This window comes from Nelusetta ayraudi, unplaced genomic scaffold (assembly GCF_046127955.1).
Source record: "Nelusetta ayraudi isolate G7.1 ecotype Tasmania unplaced genomic scaffold, CSIRO-AGI_Nayr_v1 ptg000002l, whole genome shotgun sequence".
Lineage (NCBI taxonomy): Eukaryota > Metazoa > Chordata > Actinopteri > Tetraodontiformes > Monacanthidae > Nelusetta > Nelusetta ayraudi.
This window is the reverse complement of record NW_027466052.1, coordinates 10,446,731-10,473,441: the sequence shown is the minus strand read 5'-3', so window position 1 is coordinate 10,473,441 and position 26,711 is coordinate 10,446,731. Positions and strand designations below refer to the sequence as shown.

Sequence of the window (26,711 nt, the reverse complement as noted above, 5' to 3'; positions counted from 1 at the left end):
CACACACACACACACACACACACACACACACACACACACACACACACACTGGATTATTTGTTTAAACCGCCATTTAGTCAAACCGGCTATTATTCCTTTTTTCCCACCATAAGTCCTGTTGAAGTGAGACCAGCGGGGTTAATCAGCATTTCATTTGATAATTATTATTCTATCAGCAGATTTGCCTCCCCTGATTGGTGTTTATTGGCGATGCAGTCAAGCTGGCGTTGCTGCCCTGCTGGGTGTTTTTAAGTTGCTCACTTCTCTTTTAATTGCCTGTTTCCACCTGTGGAGAGAGAGAGGGAGAGAGAGAGAGAGAGAGAGCGAGAGAGAGGAGTGGTGAGGGTTTCCCCCTCTCGCTGACAAACACGGTCGGCTCCGAGACGTCAGCCGCTCTCTTTAACGGGCCGCTGACGGCTTCCTCCTGTCACAGCGGCGACTTCCTGCGCAAAGCATAACCTCATTAAAAGTGCCACCCTGGTCCGTGGGCGGGCCTCCCGCTTCTCCCCTCCAATTAAGAAGCGGCAAAAAAAAGGCTGTCGCGCTGACGACTCCAACTTTGAGGGAGAATCCGGGGCGTCCTGGGGGCTAACGGCACGTGTCAAAACATAATTATGATCTCAGCCTGCGCGGCTCCGTCCAGGAGGGGCGAGAGGGGGGCGTGGTGGTGGTGGTGGTGGAGGAGGCGGAGGACGGCGGATGAGTGAGGTCGGCAACTGGAGCCGCTGGAGAGACTAATGAAGTGAGACGTTTAATGAGAATGTCCGACCGCCGAACAGTCGCCACCCCCGCCGTGTGTCCAAACAGCAGCAGCAGCAGCAGCAGCAGCAGCTCGTGTGCATCTGGATCCGGACAAGGGCACGACTCTGCGCCTCCTCTCCCCGGCAGAGAGTCTGCGGTTCAGGGGTCGGAAAAGCCAAGCGCGGCCCGATTTGGAGGACTCGTGAAGACGACTGCGCGTGAACTTCTCCTTCTGGGCGCTACGCGAAAATGCCCGCGAAATAATAATAAAATAAAACAAAACAAAACAACTCACGGCCTTTGAACTGCCTCCCCACCGCGAGCCGCGCTCCCGTCCGCGCATGGGAGGCGTAAACAAAGCGGGGGCTGAGGAGGATCTGAGGGATTTGGAGAGGCCGGTGGGGTCGCACGAGGATCTGACACGAAAAGGCCGCCCCCCCCCCGTCTGCGGTTCGCAGCATCGCGGCCGGGGCCTCGCTGACCCGCTAAAAAGGGAACCACGGGGGCCGGGCGGCGGCCCGCTGCGATCGGCGCCGCGGCTGCCAGTCAGCCTTAGCTGGACGACTGACAAACGGCGGCGGCGTGGAGGCCAAAACGGCTCTTCAAATTAATTTAAATATATATATATATATATATATATAAATCCACATTAATGATGGTTTATCGTAATCTTGATTCTTTATTTGAACGTGATGTTTTTTTCCCCCTCCTCCTCTTCCTCCCCCACTGAGTTTTCACACCTCGCCTTCCCTCCCCGTTCTGTCCTTCCCATCACTCGCCCCCACTCTCCCCCCTTTCCCTCAAAACCCCCCGCAAGCGTCCCGTGTTACTGGGGTGGGTGGGGGGGGATGAGGTTCAGAATTGGAAAAGGGGGGAGAAAGAAAAAACAGACAGGTGTTCAGGTGTGTGATGTTTGACATGCTCACGCAGCGTGCGTTCGTCACGGGGAGGAGACAGGTTTGACAGCAGCGACTCCCTGACCATGATTACATTATCTCCAGGTGCTGCTGAAGGTCGGGGGAGAAGCTCCGTATGCAAAACCCAGCGCAGCAGGAGGAGGCGAGGAGGAAGCAGCGAGGGCTTCAAAGGGGTAGTTCACCCCCCCAAAATTGGTATTTCACACGCTCTGCACTTATCCCTGTGTCATTGGAGGCTCTGGTGACATTGTTTTTTTTTTCTGCCCCCCCCCCATCCGCCCCGACACACACCACACACAGAGGGTAAGAAAGACCAACTCCCTCCTGCCTGTGAGGAGGCATCGGCCGCTTCAAGTCAACCAAATGCAGGAATGCACAACCGCAACGTGGAGCATCGTGGTGAACACCACCATAACAAGCAAGTAGCCTGTAGCGAGGAAAGCAGGGAGTGGTTACTGCAGGTAAGCACAATGATGTTTTCAAACTAATTAGTAGGGAAATGGAATCGCTTGGTTTCTTTGGGCGGGAGGGGACGTGTCGTTCAAAAGACTCGGTTTGTGTGACAAGGTCTGCCAGAACTTCTTTCAGGAAAAGCAGTAAAACAAATTACATTAGCCAGCGTACGTCTTTATCAGGGTTGAAAAAAAAAAAAAAAAGTGCATTTCAAAGTAACACACAGTTTCAGCTGATGTGACATTCAGTGAATTCTCTGCCATTTACCCTAACATACACCTGTTAGGTCATCGGGGGGGGGGGGCGGTATTTGAAATTGTGCTGTAAATATACATGAGATGTACATTTGGATGCAGCTCTGCTGAACTCCTGCGTCTGTCTGTCAGAGCGGTGAACGGGCACGCAAAAGATTTGATCGAAAGGGAAACCGGGGATAGAAATTATTTTAAAAAATACCATGCAAAGAAGGAAGACGCTTTGATGTGAGCGTGGGTCAAAAAAGAGGGGGAAAAAAGAAAAGACAACAGATGATTTGAGGTCAGCTGCAGAGTTTAAAATGAAATAATGATAACGCGACCTCATAGCGAAATGCCAGTCAGAGGGAAACTGCATGACAGAGTAGCTCCTTCATCTCTCGGGTATTAACAGTCCGACTTGGCTTCAAATGAAGGACTACTTAAACTGAATATGAAATATCTGTCTGGGACCATGAATAAAACAAAGCTTGGCACCGTGATACAATTATCCACCAGTTTCGGTGTTTCTTGCTCAACAATGCGGCTGTTTTTGTTCTGTTTTTTCTTGTTTTTTTTCCTCCTCCCGCTTTCAACCCTCTCCTTGTTGAACGTCAACAAAACCGAGACGCAGAAGAAAACACAAAACATTAGCAGCATAGAGATGTCAGTAACAGTGGCTACACAGCCATTATGTGGCATCCCCCCACCCCTGGGTTGGCAGTGTGACTTGGGGGTGGTGGTGGCTGTTGGGAGAGAGGGGGGGGTGGGGGGGGGGTTGCAGCTTGGATAAATGGGCCCAGTGTTTGTAATGGAGAGGAGCGTGGCTGCGGGCCAGGTATTTGAGTTAGCGGGCCTTGTCCTGGAGAGGAACACTTCACACTCTGCCAACTGGGGCTGCTCGTGCACCGAATGGCACGATGGAGGAGAGAGGGAGCGAGAGAGAGAGAGAGAGAGAGAGAGAGAGACCCCCCCCACACACCCTCCAACCCATCGCACGAACACTGGGCACCCGGGTTGGTTTTTTGTCGCGCGTGCACGTCCATTGTGCCGCGGCTCTACGCTCTGTGCACTGCCGCGTTTCAGGGAGAGTGATTAAGTGGGGGAGGGAAAGGTGTGTGTGTGTTGGGGGGGGGTTCCTCCAGTGCTCGGCACCTCCTCCGTTATGTCGGCTGACAAAGGCAGCGGCGCTCAGACTTGTTTGCCGGATTCTTCAGCAGGAGGCGGCGGGTCGCCATGGTTCGGCCGCGATAAAGATGCCACGTAAAGGCGGAGAGGTGACATCCCTGATGGGGAGAGCCGCGCTTTAAACAATCCATTCTAAGCAGGTGGGTTTTCACCATTCTTTCTTTTTTTTTTTTTGCACAAGCATGTGGGCGCACGCACACACACACACAAACACCCGTACACGCGCGCACAGACACGCACACAACACACACACACACACACACACACACAAGCAGGACTAATTGCAATAAGTGAGTGATCGTTTGGATTGGGCGGACAGGTCTGGCTGAGTGGACGGTTTCACGCGTTCATGCACCGCTGCTCCAGTAGCATAATGAGGTGTGACGCATCAGACTAAGTGGCTAATGGGCTGTGCAGTCATTAGAACACAGCCTGTATCCATGTAGCCTCCCAGTCTCTAACTCCATCGCGCCCACCGCACCGCATCGTCAACGCACTCCGCACTCATTTCTGGATGGTTTTGGTTTTGAGTTTGTGTGACCTCCACCTTCTGGTGGCAAGAAAAAAAGACTTCTGTGTGTGTGTGTGTGTGTGTGTGTGTGTGTGTGTGTGTGTGTGTGTGTGTGTGTGTGTGAGAGAGAGAGAGAGAGAGTGCACCCGTCCCTACTGGGTGTCACAGTGTGCTGTTTTAGTGTTTCCTGTTTTATTTTGATAGTCTTGTATTTCACTTCCTGTCCCCGTTTCATTGCCTCATGATTTTCACCTGTGTCCCGTTGTCAGTCCTCTGCTGGATTGTTCTCACCTGTGCTCACCTGCCCTCTTGTGTAAACAGTCCTCATCTCCCTCTGTCCCTTTTTTCGGTTTCATCATTTTAAGGCTCACGTTTTACATGTGCTTATTTTCTACACAATGAGGAGTTTTTTATTTGAAATAAATAGTTCGGATTTCCACACCCGGAACACAGACAAAGGGAGACAAAGAGTATTTATATGAGGGCAGTGAAAGACAGATGCGAACAATCAAAGGCAGAACTCACAACGAAACATGGGTGAAATTATTGGGGCAACAAAAAAGATGGGAAACCAGGAACAGGAAGTGAAATAGGAAAAACACAAGGGAAGACGGGACTATCAAAATAAAACAGGAAACACTGAAAACAGACCACAACACTGGGCTTAAGAGCATCATCGTCCGAATGTAAATTATTTAGTTTTAAAGATTCGCTGTTTGAATTCTAATTTAAAAAACATATATCCTTTCCACTCACAGCAAGACACAGAGGGATGCATGCGGAGCTGCATGAGCGAACGGCCTCCCTATATTTTCCATCTTGGGTAACGCACAGGAGGAGACCACCATCTGTTCCCCGGGATCAGACGCAGCAGTAGTAAACAGCTTTAAGAATAGAGGGCAGACTGGAGGAGACTGAAACTAAATATCTTAGTCCTGCTGTCATTTTTTTTTTTTCCTGTTGGGCTCCGTCTAATCCTTGGGTTTACACCTGCCCGTTTATGCAGCGGCACGGCCGTCGCTGTGCGGCCATTAACCTGCCGAAATGAGAAATTACAGGAGTGTCGGGGGCGAGGGTGGGGGGGAGATAATAATAATAAAAAAAAAAAACATATGGTCAACGACACTTTAAAAAACGTGGTCAAAATATTTTTGGTCCACGGACAACTGAGGGTTCTAAATCAGCCAACACGCACGTCCTTTGACTGTGGTTCTGCGAGGTGACGGTGCTAACCGCCACACCACCACTTGATATGTGTACAGTTAAGGTGTACCAGTTACCCCGCTTAAAAAAAACAAGCAAAAAAAAACAAAACACGGTTTTTACTTTGTTTACCTCTGTTCACTCTCGAATGAAAGAGCGCACCTGCACCTGCAGCTTTTTTGTTTTGTTTTTTTTAATTTCTGTTAACCTTTACACAATCGTGCACACAGAGGTTCTCTCAGCGGGAACGTGGAGAGACACGGTGCCCACGCATCGTGTGAGAGTTACCGCTGTCTGCTGCGTGTGTAAATATTTAAGCTGAGGAAAGGTCTTGATTGTCTAGACGTTCAGAGGCGCATTCAGATTTTGCCCCTTGTCTAAACACCGACGGCACCACGCAGTCCTGTCTGCAACCCAACAGTGAGAAATACAATTTTTTGTTCTGACGTCCTTTCTCGCACTGCACTGTACTTGGTTGTGTCTCAAGCTCCCACACCTGCATCATGAGAGCTAAACCGCTGTTCCGACAGAAAGGTCAGCTGTTCTTCTGTTCTTGCTACTTAAACAAGGGGGAGATGAAGGAACAAATTGCACTTTACAAACATAGTGCGAAGGGAACTCAACACTGGGTGCAAGCACAGCGTTTTACCACTGTCCTTCTGCATGTAGTGCGAGGACGGAACTCTGGGAAGCAAGTGCAAGGCCACATTCGCTAAAAATAAATAAATAAATAGAAAAAACCCTGCAGAGACGGTCCCCAGGCGCTGATCCAGGTTAACTTTCACATTCTATCGCGTAACAGTGAGGTCGGGGGACTGTAATCGGAGAATCAGATTCCACACCAGCCCACGGTGATAGCCCCGCTTTCCAGGGAGCACGCTTCCTCCCATCAGGGAGGAGATAATGTAGCCCTGACAGGCTGGGAGCTCTCAGCAAACGGACAAATCAACAGTGTAATGGTTCAGCGTCCCATCAGACCTCATCTGTGTCTCACTTCCGGTCCCCTGATGGACCGGCCGTGCTGCATGTCTGCACGCGTTCGCAGCGTTTCGCATACGGCCCACATTTTATGAGAGGGAGGGGTGGGGGAAATACATACGCTGCCCCTGCCACTATTTATTTACATTTCAGTTTAGTATTACAAAAAAAAAAAAAGAAATTCATTCCAGAAGTGGGTGGGCTTCAGGTTTGTGCATTTGGACGTTTCAAGTTCTGATGGATCCACAGCTGTCGACCAAGTTGTGGAACTTTCACTCCGTGCGTCACTTTGGCTGGGAATTCACTTCAACCGTCTCTTTTCCGGCTCACAGCTGAGGTATTCCTCCGAGCCGGTCAAGTTGGCCTCCATATCCGTCAACACGTAATTGCACTTACACGAGCACAAAAGTGCTTTTTTAGCAAGATGCAAGGCATTTCCAGTCCTGCACACAGCTAAATAGCAAAGACAAAATGGGGATATGGGAGGAAATGGCAGGAGGATTAATGAAGAAACAATGGTAAAAATCTATGCACGAAAAAGGTAATAGATATATCTTATCTTTTAAAGCTTCTATTGTGTGCAAAAAAAAAATTCTGGAGCAGTTGAGTATTTCATGCTATAAATAGGTTCTTGGACATTTCAATATCGGTTCATCTGACAGTGGATTTCAGAGAAAGAAACTTAATAGTGACCTTCTTTGTTTTCCGTCCTCATTTAATTATTTACAGTTGTAATACATGAGGAAAATACGAAAGAAAATTAGCCGAGTGGGAATATCTGAGAAAAATCTAAGGACAATTAATTCAACTGCACAAGAGGGTAGATCTACAATTAATGAAAAACAGCAACCGATGGTAAATTGATAATAATTACAGAGTCCGGCTCACGTCACAACACACATTACTCCAAATTTGCCAGCAGCCTGACAAATCAACGTGGGCCAAGAGCCGCTCGCGGAACACATTTAATTTTCAGCGCTCTCCAGAGCAATCCATGTGTAATTAGATCAATACTTTTACTTCACCATTTAGCTTTTAACATGAAAAGATTAGAGATGCCCCTAAAATGATTTAATGTTAATTTGTGGACCACCGGCGTGTGAATGGATTAAGTAAACTAATTAAGCAAAATTTGCATCTGGAACTAATTAGGTGTGTACACATCGAGAATCAGGAGCCGTCCAGATGACAGTGGTTCCCCTTTTTTTTCCCCCTTCTTTTGTTGATCACATGAAGCAAACCGAGAGTAGAACAGCCGACAGAGGCTCAAGAAAGAAAGTGATACTGGAATTAAATAAACATGGCCTAAATGGAACCCTGGTGGGAAAGATATTCAAATGGTATTATAAGATTTATCTGAAAAAAAAAAGGATTCTTGGAAATGTTACACAAAGCTAATGTTAGTTCTCGCTACAATCAATATAATTATATTATCATGGACTTTAATGGTGCTAAATCTGGTAGTGGTCAGTGTTTATAGAGGTGGCCAATCACTTTGGGGTCTTTCTTGAAAAATAACATATTTCCATCCACAGCAGTGCACGAAGATCTGATCGTGACCATAGCTTTACAAAAGAACATGAAGTCCCGCACTCACCTTTCATTTTTCATCTTGTCTCTCCAGCGCTAACTGCTAACAGATAGCAGCACGAGTCAATGACTCGCTCTCGCGGTTCCATTACGCCAATGGATGCCGCCTATATTACATGTAATTTTGTGATGGTGCGCGGCCATAACTGGCGGAGTGAAATTCACCTGCCATAACAGCGCCGCGCTAGTCCATATGTCTCTATGGTCAAGCCATTGCAAAAGGGGTCAATCTCTCAACCCTAATGGCCCTCGTTGGGTCATGTGACCGAGAGGTGCTCCGGAGCACACTCGTTACGGGAGCCCGACGCAGGAAATGATTATCAGGAGGTCAATTTATGCAAGAGAGGAGTGCTGTGACGGAGTGAGAGGTCAGAGCGCGTCCATATCTCAAGGCATTAAAGATTGACATGCAGAATCTGAGGAGCCCCCCGCACTGCCTCACGCCTCGCCGCACACACGCGCTCCCCCCATTTAAATATCTGACAGACGATGAAAGTGCGCCCATTAAAATGTCCACGGAGTGCTTCAGGAATGAAATGGGGAGATAAAAGAATTCCCCTGGGTAATCAACAGAGCTATGAATTAGCCGTGAGTTTTAGATGGGGAGGGGGTTAAAGGATCGGGCGAATGTTTAACTCATTTGTCGTCCATTCCTTCTGAAAACATCAGTCCACGGAGACGGTGGTGGCAGAAACCTAACGCGCTCCTACCAGTGGCCAACAGACAAGGGAATAGCACCTGATAGCACTTGTGAAAAAAGGGGCAATACTCGAGGGTAAATAGCACCAAAATATCATTATCGTCCACAAGCGCTGTTCAAATATTCTCCTTCAGCCATTCAACAGCGTTGGTACACATTGCCAAGTGCCGACTTCCTTTCAAGCATGTTTAGAAGTATTTCCAAATATGCTCCGTATTTGGAACTCCTGGCGTTGGGCGTTTTTTTGGGTGAGGACTGGGGTAAAACAACAGCCAGGACTAAATAGCGGCTGGTATGGTGGGTGACACCGAGAAACACAGGTGGGATCGGAACCAAGGAGCATTTCATCAAAACTCAAACCTCTGCCTTTTTATCTTTAGATCAGCCCATTGACCTTCTACAACACCAGTTGAATTGTTGCAATGTTTAAGTCTCTACGTGCACTTAGTTCTAAAGACTGCCATATGATTCAAACACTCACCATCCACCTTGAATTCTGCACCATAGAGGCACAACTAAACGTAACAGCAGATACATTTCCATCCCATACAATCGTATCTAAAACATAGGAGCATTTAACCATCAATATAGAAAAAGATGAGGCAACCTTGCTATCTTTTTTCTGAATTTATAGTCGCATTTATACATTGTTAAATTGTTCTGATTATTTAATGAGGATGACAGAATAGAGGGGGAAAAGCGTGCAATCTATATCCGTTGCCTATTTACATTTCAAAATTAGAGATTTTATATAGATGTGTGTTAAAGTCAAGACATAGTGTGCAAAATTAAGTGCAGGCAGAAAAAGCTATATGAGTTTTCTCATTTGGTGCAGTTTGGAGGCAGTTGAGCCTCACATGTCTTTTTTTAGGCATGTCTTATCATGTATTAACACCCTTATTCCATTGTAATGCATAGAGAATGCCATACTACTATCAGATAAAACCCAGCCGCAGGGCAATTTAAACCAGACATGATATCATTCAGCCGCCTCAGAATGTCGACATTATGTGCCATACGCAGGCTGAATACTTTGCATGGCCAGCTTGTTTGGCTGAGCTGTATCAGAGGAACATAGGAAAGCCAAACGTCCCGCGGCTGTTTAACGCGGCGTGAGATAACGACTTGACTGGCGTTAATGGCATTTGTGCGGTTTATAAATGTATCAGCTTCAGCAAGTTGGCTGAATGGGGAGGTTTCCAGATGTGTAGGTCTCCCTGTACAGTCCGCTGCACAACCAGCCAGTATAAATGCCTTGAGTAACGGTGCGCGTCATCAGGAGAACAGATTGGATGTTTTCAATGTTGTGTCCGTAAGGATCTCAGACTCTATTAGACTTTGTTTTTGTTTTTTCTAACCTATATTTTTGACCAGGTTACAAATATGGTTAAGTCATGACCAGTGATCACGTTGTGAAAGCTAAAGCAAAAAACTAAAAAATGAAGGTTCATTTTGTTTCTTGGCAAGTCCAGTTTGCTTGGGGAGTGTGATTGTCGAAGCACTGATGCAGGACAAAGAAATAACATTTTTGTTTTTTGTTTGTTTTTCTTCAGTAACTCTGTAGCGCCACCACAGGGGAGGAGTGGAACACGTTATACCAAAGCTTTGGTTTGGTTGACAAAGAGCAGTGTGAAAGCAAACCGGAACCTGATGAATGTTGCCACCACAATCGTACAGTCCAGTGGATTTGTAGGTGTGAAATCCTAAATCTTTGGATTGTTCCATCTGCAGCTCACAATTTTACGCCTTGGATTGGTGCCTTTATATCTAGGACTAGTGTGAACGTCTGAACCCTTCACACGCCACAGAAAAAGTACAGCTTGAATGGCAATGAGACGCCGAACAACTTGAGCCAATCTGCCATGGAGGGCTCGAGGCTCTCGCCAAATACTTCCCGGCGCTAAAGCGTAATGACGCAAAGTGACGGCCTCTTACCAGCGTCTAAGGTGTTAAAGGCTAGAGCTCGTCTCCTGGGTGGGCCGGGCTGATGCCGGCTGAGGAGGATGACTGAGGTGAAGGGGTTACGAGAGGAGCGAGCACAGCTACAAGGGCCCCTGTCCTGGGCCAGGCTGTGAGCTGCAGCCTTGTGCTGATAAGACTGTAATAGTCCTCCTTAGAGGACCCAGGGCTCCACTCCCCTTATTAGTCATTTATCACACCTGGCAGCCTCACTGAACCATAATTACTCTTCCCTTATCCCCCTGCACTGTCATGTCCATGAGAGAGAGTGGGGCAGAGGGGGAAGAAGAGAAATAGCTGTGAGAATCAGCGTTGGCGAGAGCGGGCCGAGTGGAGGACAGCTAGCGGGAGCTGGAGGTGGGAGAAGAAGAACGGGCGAAAGGGAAAGTGACGAAAGGACAAACTGTCTCAAGCCGGACCAATAAAACAATGTTTACGCCTGATAAAAGAGGAGGCAGAGGGCGGCTGTAACCTTTTCAAAATGCTTTTTTGCTTATTTATTTATCTTTTTAAGCCTATATGCGTGTAATGATGCTCAGGAATGTAATCTCACAAATACACCCCATGCAAACAGGGCAGCCTTTGTGCTACAAATGAGAACCAGTTGTTTCAGCCACATTGCTCCTGCAAACCGCTTGGAAAAACAGTGATTAGAGGGCCAAGTACAGATTGAACAAAATGACGCTTTATAACACTTTAGAGACAGAGATTAACACTCTCTGACTTTGTATAGCACTTGGAATATTAACAAGTTTGGAAAAGAAATGATTTGTTTAAGAGAAACAGTCAAAGGAGATTTACTGCTCGTTTGAGTTGCAAAGAGTAGCAATTTAAAAAGGTACCAACAAGGATTTACGTGGAACTGGGCAAAGGTATCACGCACCAGTCCGTCAGTACTGAAGTACCGCACCGAGTACCGCATAGAAGCTTGACGTAAAAAGACTGTGAGCAAACATTTGACACCTCCTATTTATGTCCTGACAGAGTTGGAATCAGAAGCCAAAAGTTGTTAAACTCTGCACAACCTCTTCAAGCTCGGCCTGTTCTAAACACAGCGCTAGGCTTGTCAGAAAACGCCGGACGCCACACTTCCATTTCTTCCACGACTGAGTTACGGGGACATTTCTTTCTCTCCTCTGTGAACGTTCAACTCCGCTGCCACGTGCCTGGCTGTCACGAAAGCGGCCGCCGTGACACTGTAAGCAGATCCAGATGTGAGCCACATGCTTTTAATCCCGAATCGTGATCTGCCTACTACATCCCGAAACCACCAAGCCCTTAAGTCAAATCACAGTCTCACACTCCAGTCTGCGGTGTTTCACCAGCAAAGTTTTTTTTTTTTTTTTTTTTTTTTGCTAGAAAGCGAACTGAGTAGTACGGAACAAGATGTTACTCAGCTGCAGTTTGTCTTTTATCTAATAAAAGAAAATTACCATCATCAACAACACAATTGTTCCAGTATTATTTGGTGCTGCTGGTTCTCCGTCTCCAGCACTTGTAACAGCCTTTTTCAATTAATTCCAACATGTCACAACAGATTTTCCCGAGCCGTTTGCACGCTGTCTCGTCACGATCGCAGCCGCAGATGTAAGATTATGGCACCGATCAGTCTTTAAAAAATTCTTTACAATTCAATCAAAGCCTGGCAGTCTGGCTTAGAGGAGCAGTGCTCTGCATAAACACCGTTGTCAGAAAAATTAAAGTGGAAATACTTTGGTTGATGAGAAAACCACTGTTATTTTCTCACTGCCTGAGGAAATATGGAACTATTATTTTGAAGGAGCGTCGTCTGTTGAGAGACCTCAGCCTGAGATCCATTCCATTCAGACGGGCCGCCCTGGTCCCTCCCAAACAGAAGCTCAACATCTCCGCTGCCTCCAGCTAGGACTCCTGTCCTTTGTTTTCCTCAGTACCACAGTCGCTGAACACCATCACCGCTCTCACCAGTTTCCCCACACCTTTCCTTTAATTCTTGCTGACAATTCAAGAAATACGGCCGTGTACAACAAATTCAATCAGAATCGGAATGTCTTTATGGTCATTGTACAAAGTACAACGAAATTTAAAAAAAAATCCAATCCTTGCCGTACGTACAGTACAAACATGCATACATATACACTCACACACATATATATACATGTACATACATACAGACGTACATATGTGTGTGTGTGTGTGTGTGTGTGTGTGTGTGTGTGTGTGTGTGTAATTTTGTATTTTACTGTCAATTCGATGATGAATCTTTTCCAGACCAACACGCAGTTATTAAATTGTTGATAAATGTATTAGACTTTCAATCACAACACAACATCTGGGATCAAATAAACCATCGGGAGGAGGGAGGGGCGGAGGGGATGCGCGCTAGAGATAGTACACACAAAAAAATTCTCAACACAGCAAGGACCGACAATCGGATGAGTCCAGACGTGATTAAATTGAAGAGGAAGTACCGAGTGGGCGAACGCGCCGCCCCGTCCCGTCTTTTAGGAGCGCTGCCAACAGTTGTGTCGTCCTGCACAGATGGAGAAGACGCCAGGACTCGCACAGCAACGTCCAGATGTGTTAAAGGAGGAAGCACAGGGGGACTTCAGCAGACGGCAGCGCAAGTGAGGAGGCAAAACAGGACTGAATGAATTTTACAGTCATTAAAAGAAAAAGTACGACAGATGTGAGGGTCCCAAAGGAAAGACATCTGGGGGGCTCTCTCTCTCTCTCCCTCCCCCCCTCCCTCCCACCCTCTCTCTCTCACGCACACATACTATTTATCAACGGTGTAAGGTGAGAAAATGGAGAAGGCTCTCAGCTTTTTAAGCCGGGCGCTGCAGCCTTCCTCCACGTTAACAGGCATTTTATGGAGCGGCTTCCTTAATAGCCACTCACTTATAAAACAAAGCTGTAATGACATGCAAATGACTCACACGGAGGAACTGTAAAGAGGATGTGATGTATGGGCCGTCTGTGCACAACAAACACACACACACACACACACACACACACACGCACAGGCACACGCACACGCCACAACAGCAGCAACAAAGGAAGACTTTCTCACAACGCAACTTAGGGAAAAAAAAGTCGACGTCCCCCCCCCGCCTTTTTTTTTTTTGTTTTTCATTCAATTATGACCAACATAAATTAAATGCATAAGCCATTATTTGATGCTGGGGGAAGCGCACATTCAATATCTCCCATCTATTTATTTCCCTTAATCCTCATAATTCCTGCATTGCTTCCTCCATATTTAGTTTCACTGTGGCATATTTTACTCCTTTATGATAATCACCGCAGCTCTATAAAGCATCTCTGCTTCCCTTCCACCAACAAAGCTGCCAGCACCAGAGAGCACCGCCGACTTCTTTCCCACAGCAGCGAGCGAGAAAGTCAGCCGATGGCCGACACACAACACCATGCAGCGCTACGTACAGTTTCTGCATTTGGCTGGGGATGTCAATTTAACATTAACTACAACAGACGTCAAATGACAATGCTGAGCTTCTGTCGTAGCATCTGAAGCAAAGGCTGTTGTGCACACTTAAAAATGTCTGGAAAGCAACAATCAGGAAGAGACCTAATATAAAGTAGCCGTTTGCCTCAGTGCTTCAGGAGGTTCCAGACATCTTCTGCTGCTGCAAAAATAAAGCTGACAAACATGAGGGTTAGACTGCAGCGTGGACGTTAGCCATACTGCTCTGCGCGCACGAACACACACACACGCACTGTTTACTTGAAAAAGTTGAATCAATAAATGCGCGGGCGAAATCTAGCGGAAATTGCACAAACTGGCGAGTCTCTGCGTCGCGTTGCGACCGAGCAGCAGGCGAACCGGCAGCACGTGCGGAGGAAGAGGAGGAAGAGCAGCTTCCTCTCATGCAGCGCCGAGCCGTTTATTACAGAAAGGTTATGAAAAGGTCGCTGTGACCTACCAGCGCCCGCACTCATAAGCAAGGTGCTGTCGGTGCGTCTCCGGTGTCGCCCCGTTGCCACGTTCAGAGGTGTTTTTGGTTTCAAAGCGTTAAAACTGTGAGATGTGCAGCCGCATTACACCAACACTTTATGAGTTATATACCTTTTTTTTTTATTTTATGTTCCCGTTTGCCTTCTACTTCTAACAGTTACTGTGTCATCGCCTTAAAAGGACACATTTCTCTGATCAAAAAGTCATTAAAACAGAAAAACAGTGGGCCGTCGCACAAGGAAGGAAATGGCAGATCGTGCGAAGGCACATTCTCACTTTGAGAAACCTTTACTTTCTAAGTTTATGAAGAAAAACAAAAATGAAAAGATTCCGTCTCAGGTGGAGTGTGTGCAAGGCGCCTCTGATAGTTACAGGAAAATGTGGTTTAAACTTGGCCACCTGAAAGCAATAAAAAAAAAAGAAAAATCCTAAAAAAAAAAAAAAATCAGGTTGCGACTTTTGCCAAACCTTTAACTTCATCACATCTTCCAAGACTTTTTTTTTTTTTTTACTCTTTCAGGCAACCATTTCATTTTTTTTTATTTTAGTCAAGCACCTTGTGTTGCATTTCTTTTGTATGGACGGTGCTAATTAGATAAAGCATGATTTGACTTGATTTATTTTATCAGCTTCCACAGTAGTTCATTCATCAACACTCAGCCAGCATTAAACAAAATATAAAAAAAAAATCAAAAATATTAGTTAGCTGATGCGCTAACACAGGGAAAACATATACAAACGTGATTTTTGCCACGTCTCAAAGGAGGCCGATTGCGTTCCAGCGCTCCATGATTATGACCAAGAGCTTTGCGACGTTGAACCTGTTTGTCACTGCTGTATTAGTAACGACAGCGAGCCAATCACAGGCCAAGCCAGGCACATGCCTCAACTCACTCTTTCTGCGAGAAATTTGAGTGGGGTTCAACAGTCATTTTATTTTTTTTTTTAAGCGGCATTCGAAAAATAGTGAGGCAGAGCGAGAGGCGAGAGAGTCGCAGAGAATGTAAACAAGCTATAAGTCCACTCATTCTTCCCACTTTCCCTCCCACGCCAACTTCCCTCTGCTCGTCCTCTCACTCGGTTGGTGCGATCTCAAAAAGGAGGCATGTGCAAGTGTGTGTGTGTGTGTGTGTGTAGCGCGCTGCTCTCTCCGCTGCTGGAGCATCTGCATCCTGACTCCAATTAGGAGAACAAACCACGGGGAGGCTTACCCACCATCAGGAGTTCAAAGGTCATCTGACAGGAAGGAAAGAGAAAGAGGCAGCGAGACAGACGCCAAGAGCGGTAAATAGAGAGGCAGACGAAAAAGAAGAAGTAAAAAAGAGAGTCTCTCTCTCTCTCTCTCTCTCTCTCTCTCTCTGGCAAAAACTGACAAAAATAATCACTCCAAAGTCTCGTTCTCTCTCTCTCACGCTCTGGCTTTCACTCCGCACGTCCCCATCACCTCTTCAGCCCACTTCCCCTTCCTCCTCCCCAAACCCCCCCCCCATAGGTTTTGTTCCGCAGCGCTGTATTTACGACTTCCTCTGCAATCTCGACCGTCTCTCGCACACTTATGTGCGCCCATAAATCAGCCGTTGAAAAGGACAGTGGACAGCAGGAGAGAGACGTGGAGAAATCTGAGGGAGGCTTCGGCCATCATCTCGCCGGCCGTTTAAAGGGCCGCCAGAGAGCCCTAAAAACGCAGACCTGCTGGAAATATTAGCCAACACAGGAAGATGAGAGCGGTCTGGCAGCCGGCGAGCGCTGCAGTCGGCGAGCCATCAGTGTCAGCTCCGCTTTGCGACATTACGCAGACGCGCACATAACAGCGGTAGCAATCGTCGATATATTTTTTTTTCTCCTTTTCTTTGCTTCGGACGGAGCGAATGGCTGCAGCCGTGAGCCAGCTCACAGCTGCAGCGGATCGGCACGTGCACGCCCCACGCCCGTTAAGGGGCGTTGGGGGTGATTAATTTTTGAAGTGCGCAGTAAAGAGCGATGGGATCCATAAACAGGTGTGTACACAACAGCCAATCCCTGGGTAGTGGCGGCCGCAAATCACCCGGGGTCACGTACAAACCGCCGAGTGTAACTCCTACAGCTCACAGTCAGAGGCACTGATATTGTTCCATACCTGAACTTTTGACCTCCGCCGGCTGCTTTCCACCTCCAAGCGCGATGACGATCATTTCAAAGTCTGGAAATAAAAAAAATGTAAAAAAATCAAAGAAGTGTAAAATTAGATGCACTTACCCTCACGTAGTCAGACACTGCAATAGCTTGTTTTTAAAGACATTTGCATATGCAACATGCTTTAATGCAATAACATGCAAATAATACCAATACCACGACTACTACTACATAGGACTACAGGATGTACAATTGGTAAGGCAACTTTTTTTTCATGACATTGTATTTGTCTGAGCAAGTTGTATTTACCCTCAGCTGGTATTAACCGAGTACAATGTGGTCTGGACGCGAGCGCGCACACAAACACACACACACACACACAGTTCAGCGACATGGAAGCATGTTTCCATCATATCCGCCTGCATGCATTCTTTTTCTAAGACAACAAAAAAACCTCTCAAAAGAAGTTTTCCTGATGAGACCTCCATTCACCGCCACAACCCTTTTTATGTTTTACAATGCGATCCGTCAAAATGAACGATGGAAAAAAAACAAAAACAAAGAGCAAACAAACAAGTTGACGGAAAGCCGATAACACGTGAGAGCTTCGACTTGACTACCCCACCGCGGCAGAGACGGCGTGTTGTCAAACAATAACGTAGCGAATCTCAGGAGAAAGGAACATGGCAAGGAAAGACGGAGAGAGAGAGAGAGAGAGAGAGAGAGAGCGATCAAGAGGGGCACTGTTGTTTCATTAATACGCCCCTGGGAGGGAGTGCAGTGGCAGAAGAATAAGACGTGGGAGAGGAGGGAAGGGGAGGGGGAGGGGGTGGGATGGTGTGTGTTATCAGCCCTCATCTGTGAGGGAAGCCCCCCCCCCCCGGTCGTCTCGCTAGCCCGTGCGTCCATCAGGCCTCATTACTCTAATGGCAGTGGCAGTGATTAAGGCTTTCCTGGCCGCAGACCCCTTTTGTTTGTCTGCTTGTGTTTGGCCTCCATGAAGACGCTTCTTCAGGATGCCTGCAGCCCGAGCTCCGCCCGAACCTCCGCCACCTCCCCCACCACCTCCCCCAGCCCTCCCACACCCCCTCCCGGGCCGTTGGACCCCGGCGGACCCCGACCGGCGGACCTCGGCGTTATCGCTGCGCCTGGTTGGGACAGGTTATCAACGCTTGGGAAAGAAGAAAGCCAGGAACCGCCGGCGTCCTGCACACACACTGATAATGAGGCTGGCGAAGGTATTTAGCGGCAACAATGCACGCCGCTGGACTGCCCTCCCCTCCTGCCATCCCCCAGCCATTCGGCCTCTTACTAGTTGTGCACCGGGTGAAGTGAGCAAAAGTATTACTGTGTGCACAAACACTTGCAAGTAAGTGCATCGTACTGTCATTCATTTCAATAAGAATAAGGTTTTTGTTTGAAGAGAAATGACGATTGACATTGTAATAACATTGGGAAGGTGTTTTGAAACAAAGTTTTTCTGACGAAGAGATTTTAACCTGGCCTGCTGCTTCCTCAGTCCCACTCAACTCTGTCTCCTGTCTGGCTACTTCAACTATTACTCATCACACTTTGTGGTTCCTGTCACCATGAGTCCATCAGTGGCTGATATGATGAAAGTCGTGTTTCCCCAAGTCGAGCACGTCTGCCTGGAAAAACGCTGTCAACGGGCCGCAATGACCGCTACGGATCTCTTGGGGAAATTCCTATCCAAACTTGGGAAGTTTTTCATTTTTTAGATTTGATATTAGACAAATGCAGAACTTTCTTTTTTTTTCCGATGGGCTGCTGTGAAAGTAAAAAAAAAAAAAAAAAAAAAAAAACTGCTGGATCGCAGTCGAGATCAGGCAGAGGAATGGTAGGCCAGGACATCAGGTGCAGTTTTGCCCACCCCTTGAAAAAATAAAATAACCATCCCCTTAAAAAAAACAAAACAACAAAAACAAACAACAAAGCGCTGTGCCCGCACAACACCGGACTCAGGAGGGTCATCATCTGCCAGACGCTCCAAACTTCAAAAACTGATGACCATGCAGAACAATGACTGTCATGGGAGACGGCCAGGAAAAACAACACGTTTACAGAAAGACGGACAGGAAAGCAACAAACAAACAAACACACACACACACTGTGACCATGTGTAAACAAAGAGCGGTGTGTGTTTTGTCCTACATCTGGGCTGCGAGCGGCGGCGCGGCCCAGGACCTGTGCACAGCTGCTCTCTGCACTGGGAGGCCTGCACACAGTCTGACATCTGGACTGCACAGGAGGCAATCATTCCCGCTCTTCCTTACGATTTTTTTTTTTTTTTTAAATTGCTGTCTCTCTTTCTGTATCACTCCATCTATTTCCGTCTCTGTAAATCCCAATCTGGCCCCTCCACCCTCCTCCCCCCCGTTCGCGAAATAAAAAAAAAAGTGCCCCTCCTCTCCAAGTCACGAGGGGGAAGGATGATGAACAGCTCCGCAGCCGAGCCAGCTGACTCCTCCTCGGCAGCGGACCGTCCCCGACTTCTCCTCATCCTCGCCATCGCTTCCTTTTTTTCTTTTTTATCCTTCCCTCTCACACTCCCTCAGCTCAGTTCCCTTCCTCTCCTTTCATCCCAGTCTGACTGAGGGAGGTGGGGGGACACAGTGCGTGAGTGCACAGGAGGGGCCACGCTGACTGGTGACACATCACAGCCATCTTCCGGTCACTAATCGGCCTTTCAATTTTATGAAATAAAACATCTGTCTGTTTGGAAATATATTGTTTTTCTTTGCTTTGCTTTTTTTTTCCCCCTCTTGCACTCTGCTCGGCGAGCAGCGCCGCCCTCTTTTATATTCAAATACCAGCATCAAAATAGGCGCTACATCACAGCTCGGCTGCCCTCTGCGGGGGCAAACTGGTGATTAATGATATTCAGATCTTTGTCCTTTGTTGACCTCGCTGTGAAGGTGCGCCGTCTTCAGCCTACATCTTGACTCCACCTAATGAGCTCGGCATCACGGGCTGGCGCTGACTTTGTTTTCACTCTTACAGGAGACAGAACTTATGCTTAAGCCCCTGAAAGACTTTAAAGAGCTGCCACAACCTTCTGTTATTCTTCTCGCTCTTTGTTCCTGTCTCCTGCTTGATAAGGCATGCCAGCCCGCCAAGGTCACCCAGACAGGAGTGAGGAGAGGAAAAAAGAGGAGGAGGAGGAGGTGGTGGTGGTGGAGGAGGACGAGGAGGCTGGGGGTATTTCTCTGGTGTAAATGAATAGTTCCATCTCTGTCGAGATGAAGAGCAAGAAGCTCATCAAAATGTTGTCTTCACAAAACGGCGGCGCATTCAAGTCAGATGAATGAGGATTGTCACGCGCAAAATCATAATTACAAGCCCGCAAATTCCCTCCAGCGCCGGCGAGCGGCTTTATCGGGCGCCCGTCGCTCCCTTTCCTGTGCGGCGGCTCGGGGAGGATCCTCTGAGCTCCTCTCTTGTCTGCAATCTGCGATTGTTGTATTCCGAGGGGGGCATCGGCGCTGAAAGGACCAAATTTAACAAACCTAATTATCATGCCTTAATTAGTATCAGGGGTAAACCTCGGTGGGACACCTGCAGACTTAATTTATATCCTGACAAGCAAGGAACAAGTGTTAATGCGCCGTATTTATGATAATGCCCCAAAGTGAGCAGGAGGAGCAGAAGGAAGCTCAGCTCAACCTCTTTCAGAACCATGTGAGAGGCGGGCAATTACAGGGTGAGGGTCTGAGGGGCCCAGGGATCAGAACCGGTCGCAGTGTTGACGCACAGCAATAAAACTCTGTGATTTCTGTGGCAGACACACAACTTCATCGCATCTGGGTAGATGAAGACGGCAAAAACAAAAACAACTTTTTTTTTCCTTAAATCTACAAATTTCAAGTCAGTCAAAAGAAACAACACATTAATAGATAAAACTGACACGCACTACAAGAACACCCAGATTGCATCCGGCGCAACGTGACGACGCGGCGCACACGTCGTCTCTTCGGAAAAAGGCTGCAACGATAAAGAAATGGGACGATTGTTGTCCTATTAGTCAAAAATAGATACGCCGTTTGTCTGCTGCGCCACCACAAGCAAGTCTTTAACCATCGCAAAATAGGTTAGCGGGGCAGGGATGAAGCCCGCAAAAACTGCACGTTGCGGCCTTATGCGATGCTGTAAAACCACCACCTTATTCCATCAAGGCCTTGAACCTAGTGAGTAGCAAGAAGAGCAGCGAGCAAAATTATTTTTCTAATAAAGTGTTCAAGTCGTTTAATTTAATTTCTTACGTTGCGCTCACATTTCTTGGTGATGCAATTCATTTCATTCATTTTCTTTTGTTGTGTATGTATGTGGGATTTACTGGGCGACCGGGATCTTTTTTTCTGTTTGATGACCCATTTAAAATGTTCGTACATCATCACTATTTGTCAGACATGAGATTTGACACGTAACATCAAAGAGCCAGAAGCCGGCGCGGCAAGGTGCGGCTTTTGCTGCGGTCGACTCTTCATCTTTAAATTTGAACTGGTACTTAGGGAAAGACATTGCCTTTCCCGTATGTTTATAATAGGTGACTTCCCTTATTGTTTTTTTTTTTTTTTTTTTTAATTTTGTATCTTCACACAGTTGCTTACACAGGACTTTGTCCGTGCAGCGTCTTGTGGTTGTCCCGCAGCGATTTACCAGAAACGGGTGAAAAGGTTAAGTGGTGTGATGTTCATCCTATAACCTAAACTCAAATTCATTTACTTCGGGGAATAAAGTGAAGCACTAAATAAGGGTTGGACTGTGTTGCAGTGACATGAACTCACATCAACGCTTTCAGAGCTGGAGTTTAGATTTTACTCATTTCCTTCAGTGTTTAATTGAAGAGGATTAAACTGCACACACACCTTTAGAGGCAAAGAGAAACACTGGTATCAGTCAGATTGTGATTCTTAGTCGTAACAAAGCGATCCGTCTGGTCTCACCAGCTCTGCCTGAAGCTGGAGTCTCTTTCTGGGCAGGAAAATAAATGCACTGCAGCTCTGAATGATCCATCATAGACTGAAAGAGGAGGTCATCAGAGAAATGATCGCAAGTCTGTGTGTGTGTGTGTGTGTGTGTGAGATACGTGTGTATCCACATGCGTGTGTGTGTGTGTGTGTGTGTGTGTACTCGGTGCGGTTTGGATGAGTGCGTGTGTGGGATCTGTGTGTTGAAAGGGGTGGGAGACGTTGGAAGGAAGATGGCTTTTTGTGAAGATATTTTGCTTTCTGCATTATGGAAAAGCTAAACACAGGTTTGCCTAAGCATCGAAAACCACCAAAACCCTAAACTTTGGGGGGACTGGCGTTCAGCCCGAAAGAGTTTTGTGGAAAATTATGCAATTTGCATGTCAAGAGTTTTGTTTGTGAAGCCCGGGCTAAATCACCAAGAGCCAAAATCCATTTAGGGAAATTACGGCAGCGAGCAGAGTGTCTGATAAAACACTGAACCATGATGGATGTTTTCTCCAAAGACGCGTGGGCTTTGTGCAGGATGGAGATCTAGTTACCTCTGCAAGATAAACTGTAAACTCACATGTCCCCGCCTATTAAACTCAGCTCGGCTCAATATAATGGACTTTTCTTAAATGCTCTCTCCTGGCTTTTGTCTGGCAGCCGTGATCTGACAAGATTTAAGCACAAGGTTTTTCATGAAATACGTCTGGGATTACAAAAATGCATTTTCTATCATAATCGAATAGAATATTTTCCCAATATCTTCCCAAAGAGTATGGGGGTTAATAACTCTGCTGCTGTGTAAACTAAAAGAGCAAAATTTCTGTCATCTTCTCATATCTGTTTATGGGGGAGGAAAAGGTTGAGATATTCTCTTTCTGTCGAGTTGTTTAAAAGTTTCTTTCTATTTTAACACTCTGAAGCTGTGAGAATGACAACTGAAAGTTAGAGGGTTTCACTAAAAACATCGCCTGACCTTATAACCTTTCCAGCCTCGTCGTTGGTTTCTTTGTTTGATTTTTTTTTAAGGTTACTGATTTGTGGCTTTTTAAAACAAAAAACTAACAAATGAAAGCTTTTGTCGTGGCTCAGCCTCGGCGGCGCTATGGGCCGAACCGTGAGCAACGGAACGACTGAATTGAGTAATCAAGCTGTTGGCACGCAGAGTGAGTGAGAGAGTGAGAGAGGGGGAGAGAGAGAGGGAGAGAGAGGGACCCTCCTGCTCTAAAAGCCTTGTTTGCTGTTGTTCCTCCTCTCAGCTTATCGCCCAGACAGATAACAGAGGGCCTGAACCGCGCAAACGCTGCGTCCACGTGTGAGAAAGTCCAGGCTCCTTCTCAGACAACACCAGCGCCACCACCACCACCACCACCGCCCCCTGCCTCGAAGAGAGAGAGAGAGCGAGGGGCAGAGCGACCGGGCGACAGAGCATCTCCTCGCCTTCCGCGAGCGCCATCTGCATGTCGGCGAGATGGGCCAGGAGATTGTCTCACAGGAAGTTTGCACTCTGGCTCTGGGGCTGTTAGAGAGGATCCCTGAGGGAAGGCAGCCAAGATCATGATCGCTCCTCCACATGACTGCCTCCGCGTCAATACCGCGCACGCATGGGCGCACATGCACACGCGGGATCACTCTTTCGCCGGGCACGCACGCAGACACACACACACACACACACACACACACACACACACACACACACACACACCACAGAAGACTACATGACATGTGTTCTCAACACCTGCCCTCGGAAGGAGCCTCGGTTAATCCCAACATTAATTATTGACTCGGAGTTTAATTTGAAAGTCAGACGCACTGTAAGCCAGGGGACACTGCTTTAAATAATGTATACAGCCCATTCAGAGGTAATCATATTGTCATTGATGAATATACGCCGGTGCTGCCGAGCATACCTGATGTGTGTTGGAGGCGGGCACGGGCTACGATAGAACTTGGCGCTGAGAGCTGGTGTCAGGCCCGGCGCATCTCTGGGGCCCCATCCTCCTTGTCTGATGTTTCAATCACAGCTCAGGAGCCGTGATGCATGGAGGCATACACTATCTACCGACTGGATAACACGGGCAGCCCCAGAGAATCGCCGCCGCCGGAGAGAAAGGGGGAGAGAGAAAAAGGAAATGCAATTGGGCAGACAGAGAGTCTGCCCAATTGTCAGAATAAATCAAATACACCTTTCCAGTAGGGATCAAAATTAAATTTGCTTAATTCTTCTGTGTCTGGAGAGGCTGGGAAAACCTCCCCCACCAGCCGCCCATTAAGGAGAGAATGACAGCCATTCGGATGCAACAGTGCAGCGAGCTAGCTGCTGCTGCCACACACACACACCACACACACACAAGGGCTGCATCAACAGTCCCAGTCTGACAAACACAAGCCGAGGGGATCGGGGCTGGTTATGAATTCTCTCATTCTGACGCCGCAGTTGACACCCGGACCCAGACGCCGTGTCACCTTAACTTTCGTTTTAGACAAACACAAATCTGTGCGGCGGAGGAAGCGAGGGGCGCCGCGGCTGCACCCCGCCATGAAAAATTCATACGCACTTCCTACCTGGCTGCCGTTCGGGGAGCAGAGTTCAAAAACACGAACCAATTAAGGCCCCCAAAAAACAAACAAATAGACAAACCGAAAACTCCAACTGTCTGGACACAGTGCATGCATTTGGGTAGACATAAACTTCCTTCAAACCAAGAATCATAAAGTAGGAATCGCGCTGCACTCTCGGTGTACTCTTTTAAACACACACACATACACACACACACACACACACACACACACACACACACACACACACACACACACAGAAACACAAACACACACACACACAGCTTCTTTTGGAAAGGTAAACACATCCTGTCCAGGACTCTCCTCCTTCAGGAGGTTGTGAAAGCCTTGGCAAGCCTGAGTGAATATGTTGTTTTTGTTAATACATAAAGATTAGGAAAGAGTCTCTGGGCTCCGCACTCCGTCTTCCACTCCTCCCTCATTCTCTCTGCCCCCTCCCGTCTCCTTTCATCCTCCCCCACCATCTCGGTGCGTGTCTGGCAGGAGAGGTGGTCTTGTCAGACAGCTTCTCTCCCACGTATGCCAGGGGGGGGGTGGGCGGTGGGGGTGCGGGCGGCTGTGAGAGGCGCAGCGCAAACGGCGCTCGACACCGCGAGGCTCCCCGTCTCTCTTTCTTAAAACCTTCCCCCGGCTGCCGCGAAAAATGCTCCCTGACAGCGGGGCCTTGCACGCGACTCCGACGCCGCGCGTTTGACAGGAGAGGAAGAGCAGTCTGCGCCAGATACAAAACAGCACCACAGGAGAAAGCTCAGCCAACCTGAGAGCGCCTGGCGGCTTTCTGAGTGCGAAAACAATATCCCGCAACTGAAGAGGGGCGGTCGGTTAGACGCGGTTTTCCTCGAGACTGTTTACGGGCTCTCTGCTGCCTGCAGACCACAGCGATACGAGGCCGGGTACGTAATGAGGAAATGGTGACCTAACTGAAGGGGGTGGTTAGGAGAATGATGGCTTATCTCAATCTTGTGGTGTTGCTCGAGTGGAGGCATGTGTAAGACGGAGCACTTGAAAAGTAGGGCGTCGTAGGGGGAGGAGGAGGAGAGGGGGCCGTCCGTCTTGTAATCAGATCTTCATTTGGCAGGGAGGCAGCGACGGGGAGCGCTGATAAGGGGCACACACTCACGCCTAGACTTTCAAGGAGTTCATCTTTATCTTCTTGAGGGACAAACGTTCAAACCTCTCAAAGTTTCCAACTGCCCCACTCACCAAAAGGGAGGACGTTCCGGCAAGCAATTGACTTTGAGTCAAACTTTGGATTCGGAAAAACAAGCTTCAGCTCAGATCTTCGAAGACGCCTTTTCCTCCGCTCCAGAGGCCTGAGTCACTCCGGGCGAGGCCCCAAAGGAAAGGTTTTTATCATCTGAAATGAACAGCAGAGAAAGACCAAATCACATCAGGGCCAACACCAGCTACACATAAAGGAGTTTCCACGGCAAACAATGGAGCTGCCACGAGCACCACCTCTGTCTCCCAGCTGAGCCGGGCGGCCAGCGCCAAGCCAATCATTGGGGTCAGAGCAGCCGCATGGATGAACAAAGTGCAGCCACCATAATCTAATTGTCATTGTATTGCCTTCCAATGTAAAAGCCATCTCCTTTCAGGATGGTGAAGGGATGCGACTGCGTAGGCAGCGGCCCGGGGCTCGTGCACACGCAACCTTAAACTGATTTCATGCAGTCTGATATCATATTAAAATGCACTTTGGAATAGTGGTTTTCATTCAGGTTTTAGGGAAGCAGCTGATGATCTTTGTGATGCTGATGGTCGCCGTGGTTGGACCCCCTGCCGATTCACACGGACAGGCGATGTCAAATGTGTCAGCCTGAGAACTTAGCAGCAGGTACCTCCACCTCAACCCTGAGCACAAACCTAAAGCAACACTAAGCCAAAGTCTTCAACAACCCCAACCATCAGACTGTCCATATCCCATGTCCTTATCTAATCCCAAACATGTTAAACAGGTGAAACCACCCGGCTGCAGCCAAAGTCAAGACACTACTTAATTGAAATGACCTGGCTGGATACACCAAGTAGGTTTCTACTTTGATTTCACAATCAGTCTGTCTCCATCAGTGCTTTGCTTCCTGTTTTCTGGATGCATCCTGGGCACTTGATGCCAAACTTCAGTCCTCCTCTTTGCTACCAAATATTTTAATTTACGCATATACTTCATGTTTGCATTCAAAGCTCAGTAAAGTAGTAAAGTGCAGCGGCAACCTGGACTGCCCTTCCACCCCCCGCCAAAAAAAGGCAGTCCACTTTTATATATCTCAAAAATGTGCACAGGCCGGGATGGTGATGCCAGCGTTCATACACTAAAGCCTTCTCCTTCATTAGCCAATGGCACCTTTAGCCTGTGGTCGCAGCTGCTGCAGTGTCTGCGCCGTATAATGAAATTTACGAAGAAGAGTCACTTGGTATGCCAGGCGATGCAGTCGCAGGTCCCCGTGCTCAGTGAAAACCACACGCTTGCTTTTATAGATTGCATAATGGCTTGCATGGAAATGGTTTCACACTAACATAAATCAAATGTCAAAATACAACCGGAGCAAGACAATTCCCGCGGTGCACACACATGGTCACACACACACACACACACACACACACACACACACACA

General features: G+C 47.6%; 1 long non-coding RNA gene across 1 annotated transcript in view; it reads right to left on the bottom strand.

Annotated features, from left to right (window-relative positions):
* LOC142886412 (uncharacterized) overlaps positions 1 to 25,449 on the bottom strand; it is a 61,706-nt gene extending 36,257 nt beyond the window's left edge. The window contains exons 1-2 of the long non-coding RNA XR_012926422.1: positions 25,300 to 25,449; positions 16,545 to 16,607 (exon numbers count right to left, since the gene is read on the bottom strand). This is a non-coding gene — a long non-coding RNA (uncharacterized LOC142886412). The remainder of the gene's footprint in view (positions 1 to 16,544; positions 16,608 to 25,299) is intronic.
* Positions 25,450 to 26,711: the final 1,262 nt, after the last annotated feature.